The sequence below is a fragment of the Muntiacus reevesi genome, chromosome 6, assembly GCF_963930625.1.
Source record: "Muntiacus reevesi chromosome 6, mMunRee1.1, whole genome shotgun sequence".
Lineage (NCBI taxonomy): Eukaryota > Metazoa > Chordata > Mammalia > Artiodactyla > Cervidae > Muntiacus > Muntiacus reevesi.
This window is the reverse complement of record NC_089254.1, coordinates 51242756-51254844: the sequence shown is the minus strand read 5'-3', so window position 1 is coordinate 51254844 and position 12089 is coordinate 51242756. Positions and strand designations below refer to the sequence as shown.

General features: G+C 34.3%; 1 protein-coding gene across 9 annotated transcripts in view; it reads left to right on the top strand.

Annotated features, from left to right (window-relative positions):
• FOXP2 (forkhead box P2) overlaps nucleotides 1-12089 on the top strand; it is a 632418-nt gene that overhangs the window by 447238 nt on the left and 173091 nt on the right. For 2 of the 9 annotated variants that reach the window (XM_065939067.1, XM_065939066.1), the window contains exon 3: nucleotides 2300-2357. The exons of the other annotated variants lie outside the window; for them this stretch is intronic. The gene's annotated coding sequence lies outside the window, so the exon portion shown is untranslated. The remainder of the gene's footprint in view (nucleotides 1-2299; nucleotides 2358-12089) is intronic. 9 annotated transcript variants of the gene reach the window in all.

Genomic DNA, 12089 nt, shown 5'->3' with positions numbered 1-12089 from the left:
CTAATAATTATGGTTTTTGAAGTATTTCCATCAAGTTATCTGATTTCATGAGAGCCTTTCCATACATTTACATAACAGAGAAATTTACATGAAGTTACAGAAGATAGCAAATGAAATGCTTATCCTCACTATGGCTTCAGACTGAGATTTTTGCTTTCTTGTTGGAATAGCAAAAGAAATTTAGACACAGGCAGAAAAACCAAAGGTAGAAAAGATTATTGTTTCAGATATCTGAAAAATGCTACATATTGTCCTAATTCTATTTTTATCATAGCCCTTGACAAAACAGACAAAATACTAAGTTGTTACTCTCCAAAGCTAAGTCCAGTAGAAGTTTCTTTATTGTTGGTTACCACGGTATCTTTGGGAAGAATGGCTGGGCTTTAGATTTTCTGCTTTCTTTTTTTCTTGTGTTGGGAAGGCAAAATGTGCTACTTTATTTAACTAAAAAATCATTTTTTTTTTTCTTGGAAAATACATGCACACATATAATGTGGAAATATTAATGAGTCAAATAAGAAAATTTGGTCATGTATCAAATTTGTTTAAATAAAATTTTGAGCAGAGCTCTTCAATTTTATTATCACCAAAGGGTGACTAACAGTATTATAAATACCTTTTAACAATTTCAGTTGCTAATCATCTCCACAAACTTTCATTGTGTCACTTATATTTAATGTTTTGTGATTCATATTATTTAGAATACATATCCATTGTACATATTATAAAACTAGCATTTTATTATTGCTTTGTAATTTTAGTGGAATCTCATGCCAAAATGTGATAAGACTGAAGATTTAGTTGGTTTTTAATGAATAAAACTTTATAAATAATGAAGATATATTTTTTCACCAATATAAGCACTGCAATTAATATGAGTCTACAATTCTAGTATTTTGTAGTACTTGATAAGCTTAGCAACTGGAAACATGCTGGGATTGTATTAAAAGTCTAATAAAAATCTGATAGCATTTTACACTAGCTTACACATTTGTCAAAAGGAGATATAAGGTAATGCTTATTTTTGCATCTACAAATACTATTTAATGTGAATTGCACTATTTTCCACTTATGTTAAAGAAAAGGGTAAAATGTTTCTGTTAAAAATTTTAATTATTTACTATGAAAGTAATACTTTAAAAATTCCATGATTCTCTCACAGCCTACTTCTTTTTCTACTTAGCTAAGAGTTTAACCAACCTTTCATAAGAGAGTTAGTGTAGATTATCTTTTAGGATTAAAAGATAAGTTAAAATGTTTTAAAATCTGTACTTCAAGGCAAACTATTTGGTGTTAATAATAGATGGTGGTGGCTTGTACTTTATCAGGCATAACATATTTTTAGAAGACCAAAAGAGATATGTGGTTTTTATTTTAAAACATAGTTTTGATGGAGAATGATTTTATAACATTTGAAAGAAAGGACAGATTTTTTTAAAGAATCTGTTTTAATGGCTCAAGTCACAAGAACAATATTTGGTTGCTTTGTTATATTCAACTGAATTTCTTTTAAATGTTTAAAAGTGGTAGCCAGATTTGAAGTGTGACATGGCAAAGAAAATATTTCTAGCAGACTAGTATTTATCTACTATTCCTTTTTCATTTACACTTTTTCAGGTTTTTGTGCTACACATGGCATAGATATTATCTATGCATATCTAATGCAAAATGGAAAGAAGAAAATCATATCTGACAAGCTTGAGTACCGATCATAGTAGCGATTTCACTTTCATGTATAGATATCTGAATATACGTGTTTGAAACATGTTTGCATATTATATTCATTACATGAAACACCAATTGAATAGGTGCAATCAGTAGGTACATTGGTAAATGACATATTGATGAATAATATATAAAGATTGTGATGCAAATGGGAGCTGATATTAACCTAAGAATTACCAGATGTTTCTTCTTTATGTTCTTATTATGTATCCCAGAAAAACATAATCTAATAATAACAGCTGAAGATAGCCTCTCATTTGTTTTATTTATCTATATCTACTCTTTATACTTTTAGACCTGTTGTACTCATGGTGTTCCATAATGAGAAAAGTTAGCCAAAGAATAATATGTAATACTTTCAGTTTCATAAAACTAATTTCCAGATTATTAAAAACAGTAAATGCACACACACACACACAAACAAATCTGCATAAACACACATGCACACTTCCATAATCTGTAACTTAAAAAGTTTTTGTGAAATACATTATCAATTTTCTAGCCTATGACAAATCTACTTAATTTAGTTTAGGTATGAAAATTGGTCGCATTATTGTTCTTGTTACATTTACAGCCATGAGACAGACTTGTGGTTCTTCAACAGCTGTGCAGAGCAGAGACGTAAATTTAAGGTAAATGCCATTGCTTTGCTATCTTAGATGAATATTAGTATATAGCATTGTAATCACCTCCTTCATTGTAGGTATCTTATATAAGGCTCTCTTACCCAATAGGTCATTTAAATTTTTTTATAATTCTGTGCTAAATAGTTTGAAAATGGAATAGTAAAAGGCCAAAGTGAATTAAACCTAGAGGTCTTATTCTGACTCTGGCAAAAATGAGTTATATAAGTTTGAGGAGGTCACTGAACATCTTGAAAACAAAGACATTGGGCTACCTGATGGGCAAAATATAATATTCTGTGGTTAAAATGTATTTCACTTTTTTTGGAGTGAGTGATAAGCATCTAATTTTTCAGGGTTAGTTGTATCTTGTTGGATATTGGCTTATGCATAAGAATTATGTTTGTTTATCTGTTTTCAGTTACAAAGCACTTTATTAATATACCATAGCCAAAAATAATGCTTTGGAATAGAAGTATCAAACCTCATATGTATGAAAATCATGGTACAAGTGTCATTTTATATAACATCTAAGGAAACTTTATTTAATGCCTTGAAATAATTTTATATGTTCCTTTAGGGAAAAAAATCTAAGTTCCATAAGGAGTTATTTTACCATGTATTTATTTGAAATTCTGCAGTGAACTAATCAGCATTTCTAAAATTTCATATTCCAGGGAAAAATAAAAAATAAAGTATAATATGTAAATAATGAAATATTTCCCCTGGGGTGAAATATTTATCCTGGAATAAAATATTAACTCTGTGAGCTATATAATTGAACACTGATAAATATGTTTTAGAGCATTATTACAGTCCATCCATGCACTGCTAAAGAATGAAATTGAATACTTTCTTCCAACATTAGTTTCTGACTTCTTGTTTTAGGAATTAGAAGATAAAACACATTTTATTCCAAATACTGAAAGAAATATAAGCAAGAAATCTGCAATATGGGTTTGAGATGGAAAATTTACTGTGATGCAGAATATTTAAAAAGAACTTTTAAAAGGTGTTTTTTGCTATCTATGTTTTGTGTATATTAAAAATAAGCAGTTATATATTTTATATCATAAACTTAAAAGAGTTTCTTTTAAAAACTACTATCAAGGAAAGACTATGCCTATGTGGTCCTAATTTTCCCATTCTCAGTCAGCAGTTCTGTTGCTCAGTCGTGTCCAACTCTTTGCGACCCCATGGACTGCATGCAGCACGCCAGGCCTCCCTGTCCATTGCCAACTCCCAGAGTTTACTCAAACTCATGCCCATTGGGTCCGTGATGCCATCCAACCATCTCATCCTCTGTCATCCCCTACTCTCCTGCCTTCAATCTTTGCTAGCATCAGGGTCCTTTCCAATGAATCAGTTCTTCACATCAGGTGGCCAAAGTATTGGAGATTCAGCTTCAGCATCAGTCCTTCCAGTGAATATTCAGGACTGATTTCCTTTAGGATGGACTGGTTGGATCTCCTAGCAGTCCAAGGGAGTCTCAAGAGTCTTCTCCAACACCACAGTTCAGAAGCATCAATACTTTGGCACTCAGCGCTCTTTACAGTCCAACTCTAACATCCATACATGACTACTGGAAAAACCATAGCTTTGACTAGACATACCTTTGTTGGCAAAGGGATGTCTCTGCTTTTTAATAGGCTGTCTAGGTTGGTCATAACTTTCCTTCCGAGGAGTAAGTGTCTTTTAATTTCATGGCTGCAATCACCATCTACAGTGATTTTGGAGCCCAAGAAAATGAAGTCAGCCACTGTTTCCACTGTTTCCCTATTTGCCATGAAGTGATGGGACCGGATGCCATGATCTTAGTTTTCTGAATGTTGAGTTTTAAGCCAACTTTTTCACTCTCCTCTTTCACTTTCATCAAGAGGCTCTTTAGTTCTCCTTCACTTTCTGCCACAAGGGTGGTATCATCTGCATATCTGAAGTTATTGATATTTCTCCTGGCAATCTTAATTCCAACTTGTGCTTCATCCAGCCCAGCGTTTCTCATGATATACTCTGCATATAAGTTAAATAAGCAGGGTGACAATATATAGCCTTGACATATACCTTTCCCTATTTGGAACCAGTCTGTTGTTCCATGTCCAATTCTAACTGTTGCTTCCTCACCTGCATTCAAATTTCTCAAGAGACAGGTCAGGTGGGTCTGGTATTCTCATCTCTCTAAGAATTTTCCAGAGTTTCTTGTGGTCCACATAGTCAAAGGCTTTGGCATAGTCAATAAAGCAAAAATAGATTTTTCTGGAACTCTCTTGTTTTTTCGATGATCCAATAGATGTTGGCAATTTGATCTCTGGTTCCTCTGCCTTTTCTAAATCCAGCTTAAACATCTGGAAGTTCACAGTTCACGTACTGGTGAAGCCTGGCTTGGAGAATTTTGAGCATTATACTTTATTAGCGTGTAAATGAGTGCAATTGTGTGGTAGTTTGAGCATTCTTTGGCATTGCCTTTCTTTGGGATTGGAATGAAAACTGACCTTTTGCAGTCCTGTGGCCACTGCTGAGTTTACAAATTTGCTGGCGTATTGAGTGCAGCACTTTCACAGCATCATCTTTTAGGATTTCCCATTCTACTGAAGAACATTTTTTAAAAGGAAGAGTGAAATAGATAGTCTTATAGGAATGTTATAGAATAAAATATTTCTTAAAATATTATGATGTTGCCACATGTAGCCAGATGCACAAGGCTAACACTGTGGAGGAGGGTCTGAGATATCCAGTCCATTGTTTCTAAATGGACTTGTGTGGAAAACTTAGAACAATCTACTCATGGCACGGAGAACAAGTAACATCCGTTTTGGAGTCTGAAGCCTATTTTTCCTCTCTGTTAGTAAGACTGTGGGTAGAATAACTGAATCTCTTGAAGCCTATTTCCTTATCTTATTCTTAGGTAGGAATAAAGATACCTATCTTGCGAGATTGTTGTAAAGACTAAAAAATTGCTGTATAAAGTAACCAGCATATATCCTTGCACTTATATTGAATTAGTAAATGATTTCTATTACAAACAGCACCAGGAAGTTTATATTTAATCCAAGGTTATGATAAGCATTATATGTTACCTTTTATTTGGTGGTAATTGTCACAATTCACTATTCACTATGATATGAAGTGTGTCTAATTTATAAGAAAGCAACACTGAGTTTTCATGTACTGACTAGAATATGTTCGCTTCCTATAGGCCCCCACAACTTGTATATGTCACACTTGCCACACGCAAACTTTTACTTTAATGTTTGTCTTCCCTGCTAGACTCTGAGCTCTATGACAGCAGGGATCATGTATGTCCTGCTCGTCTCCAGTGCCTGCTGAATAATAGAGCTCCATAAATACCTGCTGGAACAATGAATGAGGAGAGATTGAACTGAATTGAGAGTAGGAGGAGGTTGGAAGTGGGAAAACCTTCATTCATTCAGTGAAAACTGAGTATTTATAATGTGTAATATCCTTAGGGACTTATGATTTGGCTAAGGAGACAGTAAGACTTGCACACAAATATCAAGCCACAGTGGATGTGCTGTGGTAACCAGAAAGGCAGAAAATGCTATAAGTATTTTATCTTATTTTATTGAGTATAGTTGACTTACAATATGTTAGACTCTGATGTGCAACACAGTAATTTGATTTTTATAGATTACACACCATATAAAGTTCTTATAAAGTGTTGACGATATCCCCTGTTCTGTGCATTACATCTTTGTAATTTACTTGTTTTATAACTGGTAATTTGTGCCTCTTAATCCTTTCACCTATTTTTCACCTCATTCCACTCCTCTCCCTTTTGTTAACCACTAGTTTGTTCTTTGTATCCGTGAGTCTGTTTCTGTTTTGTTATATTTGTTTATTTGTTTTGTTTTTGTAGATTCCATATATAAGTGAAAATATACAATACTTGTCTTTGTCTGACTTATTTCACTAAGCATAACACTCTCCAGGTCCATATATGTTATCACAAATGGCAAGATTTCATTCTTTTTATGACTGATACACACACACACACACACATACACACACACATATCCGTTCATCTGTCAATGGACACTTAGTTTGTTTCCACAGTTTGGCTATTATAAGTAATGTTGCTATAAACATCAGGGTGCGTATATCCTTTTGAATTCACTTTCAATTTTTTTATAAATACCCAGGGATGGAATTGCTGAGTCATTTGGTAGTTCTACTTTTAATTTTTTGAGGAATCACCATACTGTTGTCCATAGTGGCTCTGCTGATTTACATTCCCACTAATCAAGTATGAGGATTGCCTTTTCTCCACATCCTTGCCAACACTTACTGTTTCTTATCTTTTTGATGATAGTTATTCTGACAAGTGTAAGATGATATCTTATTGTGGTTTTGATTTTCATTTCCCTATTGATTAGTGATGTTGAGGCTATAAGCATTTTAAAAAGAAAATTATTTAATTCAGGCTCAAGTGATCTGTGAAGGGTTTGTGGAGAGGTAGCCTCTATGGCCAGTCAATGTTAAAGGAAATCAACCCTGAGTATTCATTGGAAGGACTGATGCTGAAGCTGAAGCTCCAGTACTTTGGCCACCTGATGCAAAGAGCTAACTCACTGGAAAAAAGCTCTGATTTTGGGAAAGACTGAAGGCAAAAAGAAAGTGAAAGTGAAGTTGCTCAGTCGTGTCCAACTCTTTGTGACCGCGTGACCTGTAGCCTACCAGGCTCCTCCATCCATGGGATTTTCCAGGCAAGAATACTGAAGTGGGTTGTCATTTCCTTCTCCAGGGGATCTTCCTAACCTAGGGATCAAATCCAGGTCTCCCGCACTGTAGGCAGACACTTTACTGTCTGAGCTACCAGGGAAGGCAAAAAGAAAGAGGGTGGCAAAGAATGAGATGTTAGCGTCACTGACTCAATGGACATGAATTTGAGCAAACTCTGGGAGATAGTGAAGGATGGAGGAACCTGGCTTGCTGCAGGCCCTAGGGTCTCAAAGAGGCAGACTTAGCGGCTGAACAACAACAAGCATCTATGTTAGGCTAAAAGAAAGAATTCAGTAGAGAAAGTAAAGGGCGATTTTTGATGGAGAAATTTTCAAAAGATGTCATCAAAGATGTAGAGATGAGAAATTGTGAAATCAGTTAGGCAAGAGTAAGTATTCAGTAGTTTGTTATGATCAGCATAGAGGTGTCACATTAAAGGAAACATTAAGAGATTGAAGGGCTGAAAAATATACATTGCCAATTGTATAGAGCCAAAAATGTCAAGCTAATGAGTCTGTACTTTATGGTTTAGGCAATAGATGTTGTTAAAGGTTTCTGATAGGGATGTGATATAGTGATGGGGGAGGGCATGGCAACCTACTTCAGTGTTCTTGCCTGGAGAATCTCATGGAAAGAGGAGCCTGGCAGGCTACAGTTCATGGGGTTGCAAAGAGTCAGACACGACTAAAGCAACAGCATAGTGCAGTGACATAGTGAAAGCAGTGTTTGGTGGAGATTTGTCAACAGTGGTCCATCTGGAGGGTGCTTTAGTTGTAAAAGACCTGGAATAAGGTAATCTTTAAAAAGTTATTGAGGCTGGCATATCATGAATTGAGTTTTAGAAATGTTGAATTTGAGGTGATAGCATGAAAGTAAATTGAAATAGCAAGCTTTTAGAAAATTATAAAGAGTTTGGCAGAGAAGTCAGAGTTAGATAAATATTTGTTAAATAATCCAGAAGTGATAGATGAATCCCTGGAAGTGGGAGAGATTTCTGGGGGAAAAAAAATAAAAAGTAATCTACAAAGAGGAGCTCTTGAACATCCACAGTTTTTAAAGCAAGAGAAAAAAGCAAAAGAATTTAAAGAGGGGAAATATGAAACAAGTTATCTTGTACTCTATTGAATAAAGTCAAGGGAAGGGAGTTTCTAAAACATGGAGCTTGTCTTGTCAACCACATCAAACAATAACCACAAGCATTTTCATACATGCAGTGCTGAACTGCAACATTGATAATTTCCATTCCCCCCCCCCCTTTTTTTATCATTTGCTAGTAACTCAAGATCTGATATACTAATGTTATTTCTAATGATTAGGGAAAAAACCCTTACTTTAATATGTGTTAAATAGAAAATAGATAATAAATATACATTTACTTCTCTGATCTCTGTGTCTCTGGTCATATAAGTAAATATATACTGTGTATATAATACAGAGTTCCCATAAATTAAATTTGAGAGAAAACAGCTTTCTAGGAGGTCACATTTTTTCTTTTCTTAGCTACCCGAACACTTGACTCTTTCTGTAATCCATTAGGATGTCAAGTATATATTCCCATGACTTTTCTACCTTAACTAAAGTAAGAGGAAGAAATAAATAGTGCATTAATATTGTCAGTGGAGCTCTCCATAAGATTTAAGACTTAGGCTTGAATTTTACCTTAAGATATTTGGAGGTGTAAATTAAATGACAAAGTGAGGAACAATGTCAGTACATAATTAAAGACAAAATATGAAATTATTTTGAAATTCACTTACATTTAAGATTCTTTGTGTTTTCTCTATGGATTCTGTTTATACCTTTAATCCTGCATTCTCCATTTCTACTTGGTTTTCTTAACATTTCTCTGCTACCTTCACCTTTTCCACTATAGTTTTTGTTACTTTATCATTCCATTCTTTCCACTCATCATGGAATCTTGCACATTTTACTTAATCTCTGTCTCTTTAGTCTCTATATTGAGAAAAGAATAACTATAAATGCCTGAAATTATTAGGCATTTAAATAGCTAAAAGATGTTCGGGCATATCATTTTACTAACAAAATAGTAAAAGTGTGTGACTTCTGCAAATCCAGTATCTAATCTTTTAGTTCTCATCTTGCCTCAAGAATAGTTCCTTTTTTTCTATTTTAAATTGTCATTTTAGTATGAGGGCAGCTTGACTCTTGGATATCTCAGATACCTAGGAGAACCTGAAACCTTTCATTTAGTGCTAGAAATCTCCTCTTACTGATGACATTTATTGGTGGCTCTTTCAAAGTCAACCATCAGGTTGGCTTCCTTAAGTTCTTTTGCAAGATTTCCCAGAAAACTCATTAAGAAATTCACTAGAATTTCTAAAACTAGAACTAGAATTGCTTGGAATGGTTGTACTTAATGGCCAGATTTTCTAAACAAATCTTAGGGTGTGTTGATCATGATTATTTTAATAGCAGTGAATTTGGAAGCACAGCATTTGAAATGATTAAACAAAAGTGTAATGAATTGTCCTTTTAAAAATATTTAAGTCACCCTACTTACTACGTTTATATGAAAAGTAGATAAGTTCATTAAAAAAACCTAATCATGATTTTTAAGCTAAATTATGGTTGGTCACTAAGTTGCTTTTCTCAAAGGCACTTAATAAGTGTTAATAAATTGCTATAGTGTAGTAGGTTTTTAAGATGAAAATGATGTTCTCTGATTAGATGAGGATGAAACCACTCATGAGATCTAATTATAGTAGACCCTTGACATTCACAAAGTATGCAACCTTAGATCTTTGTGAACCCTCAAATTTAAGAAATTTCCAAAATTTCTTATTGGAGGTCTGTGCAATCTTTCTTCCAAAGACTGTCATTCTGACTCACGCTACCATCATCACATACAGAGTGTAACAAAAGTTAACTTTCCAACTTTCAATAAAATTTACTTTTTGATTCATGTCAATTTTTTATAATGAAACATTTTTTTTCATACCACAGATTTTTCTACATCAATGAAAACAGGTAGAAAACTCACAAAGCTGCATTTATAATGGAAGAATCCTTAAGGTGGAGGAGTAAGTTTATGTGTGTGAGGAGTCAGTAATCTAAAGACTAGATCAGCCCCCAGCATGCTTGATTTAGTTTTATGGCTTGACAAATTCCACGGGTGTAATGTCTTGGAACTTTGGGGTAATTGGAAAATAATAAGACCAATCCTCAGCATTTGTGAATGTTAAGATCTTGCAATCTAGCAGCAGTTAGGAAAATCTGAGGTGAACCAAGTCCACTCTACTTTCTCTGCTGGTATTCTGTTTGAGGAATCGAGAGAGGCACTCAATATTAATGTTAATATTTTCCTCCTTCTTACTTGTAAATATCCAATGACATCAGTAGATAACCTGGGGGATTCCTTCAGAGTAAAAGTTGTCTGGCCTGCTTTTGAGAGACATGGGGGAAGGCTGTGTCTTGGGTATGACGGGACCTCATAGAAGTTCAGCAGTAAGTAGAAGCTTTATTTTAATTACCATTGATCTTTGACTGGTTTGGACCATGCATTCTGAACTTAGTGTTTTATCCCTCAAATTAAGGTGACACTATTTAGATTCAGTTCAGAGCTGAAGGTCTTGAATCACATCCAGCTTGGCTAAAAGTATTTGGTGGTTACTTTAAAAGAAAGGACTTGTTTGATCGTGCAAGCTTTTATCATTTTATCTTCATAGACAGGTTTTAACTTATAGGACCTAGTAGTTAAGCATTTTGGTAACACAAAATAGACAGACAATTCCTTTGCACAGTACATAAACTCTTACACTTGTAGTGTTAGCACTTAACATTGCTGTAAAAGCTACCACCTTGATGCTGCTGGTGCTACTGCACCTTCTCAAGTGACAAGCCAAGGAGCACGTGGAATATTATGATGTAAGAACACGAGGAAAATCTGGTGTCCCAGGAAAACTGGAGTAAATTCTTCAATAAAATATCCTTGTAAAAAATAAACAAAGTACACAAAGGAGAAAATCAATATCTCTATTCCACCTCCTTCCCATAGAGTCAATCATATAATAGACATTTAAAGCATATTCATTTGTGATGAAAATATGATTAGAGTTTTAGTTTCTCAAAAATGTGGGCATCATTTAAAGTTTTTATTTTATTCCAGGAGAGTTTTATTTCCCTTAATTAATAACCATAGTCACTCACCTAGATAGTCTTAAAGTTCACTTAGGCTAATAATATTTTTTTTTAATCTAAGAAATTACTTGAAAATCATCTAAAAATGGAGAATCTTGGGTTCAACCAAGAATGTTGAGTTAAAATTTGAGGGGATGGGATCTTAGCAAATCAAAATATTTTAAACTCTCCCAGGAGATTCTAGTGCAGCTGGACTACAGAATAGTAAATAGGAACCCTGCAACTCTTCTGCAACACAAACGTGGTACCCTGTAATAAAAAGTAGCTAATCTGAATTCTCATTAAGTACTATGTTGTTTTTCCTCTCAGGGACTCGGTTTTCCAACCTACGCAATGAAGCAATAGTTGAACTAGTGATATCTCAGTTTCCTTACATATGCAACAATCTTTTAATCTCACTCCTGTGTTTTATTTGTGTGTGTGTGTGTGTATATATATATATATATATATATATATCTTCATATCTGAGCTAACTAGAAAGTTCCTTGAGCAGGTTTTTTGAGATACCTGTCTGTGTTCATTCTTTCCAGGGGCATTTTCAACAATATTGTGAGAAAATTTATGTAAAATCTTAAGATCTTATCTTTGATTTTTTTTTAATAGTATCTGCTTTCTAAAGTCCTCAGCGTATATCTCCTATGCTGGCCTCCTTTTAGATATTAGAAACTTCAAAAAAAAAATAATAAAGTTCATTGTCTTCGAAGATAGCTATCCAGTACAGTGGTCTTGCATGCTGATCTCATTGTCCACCACCCACTTGTTACAAATTATATGAGCAGCAGTGTCAAACTACTTAGGGCTCCTCCAAAATTGCTTCATGTTGCCATACAGGTGACCTTACCCTTC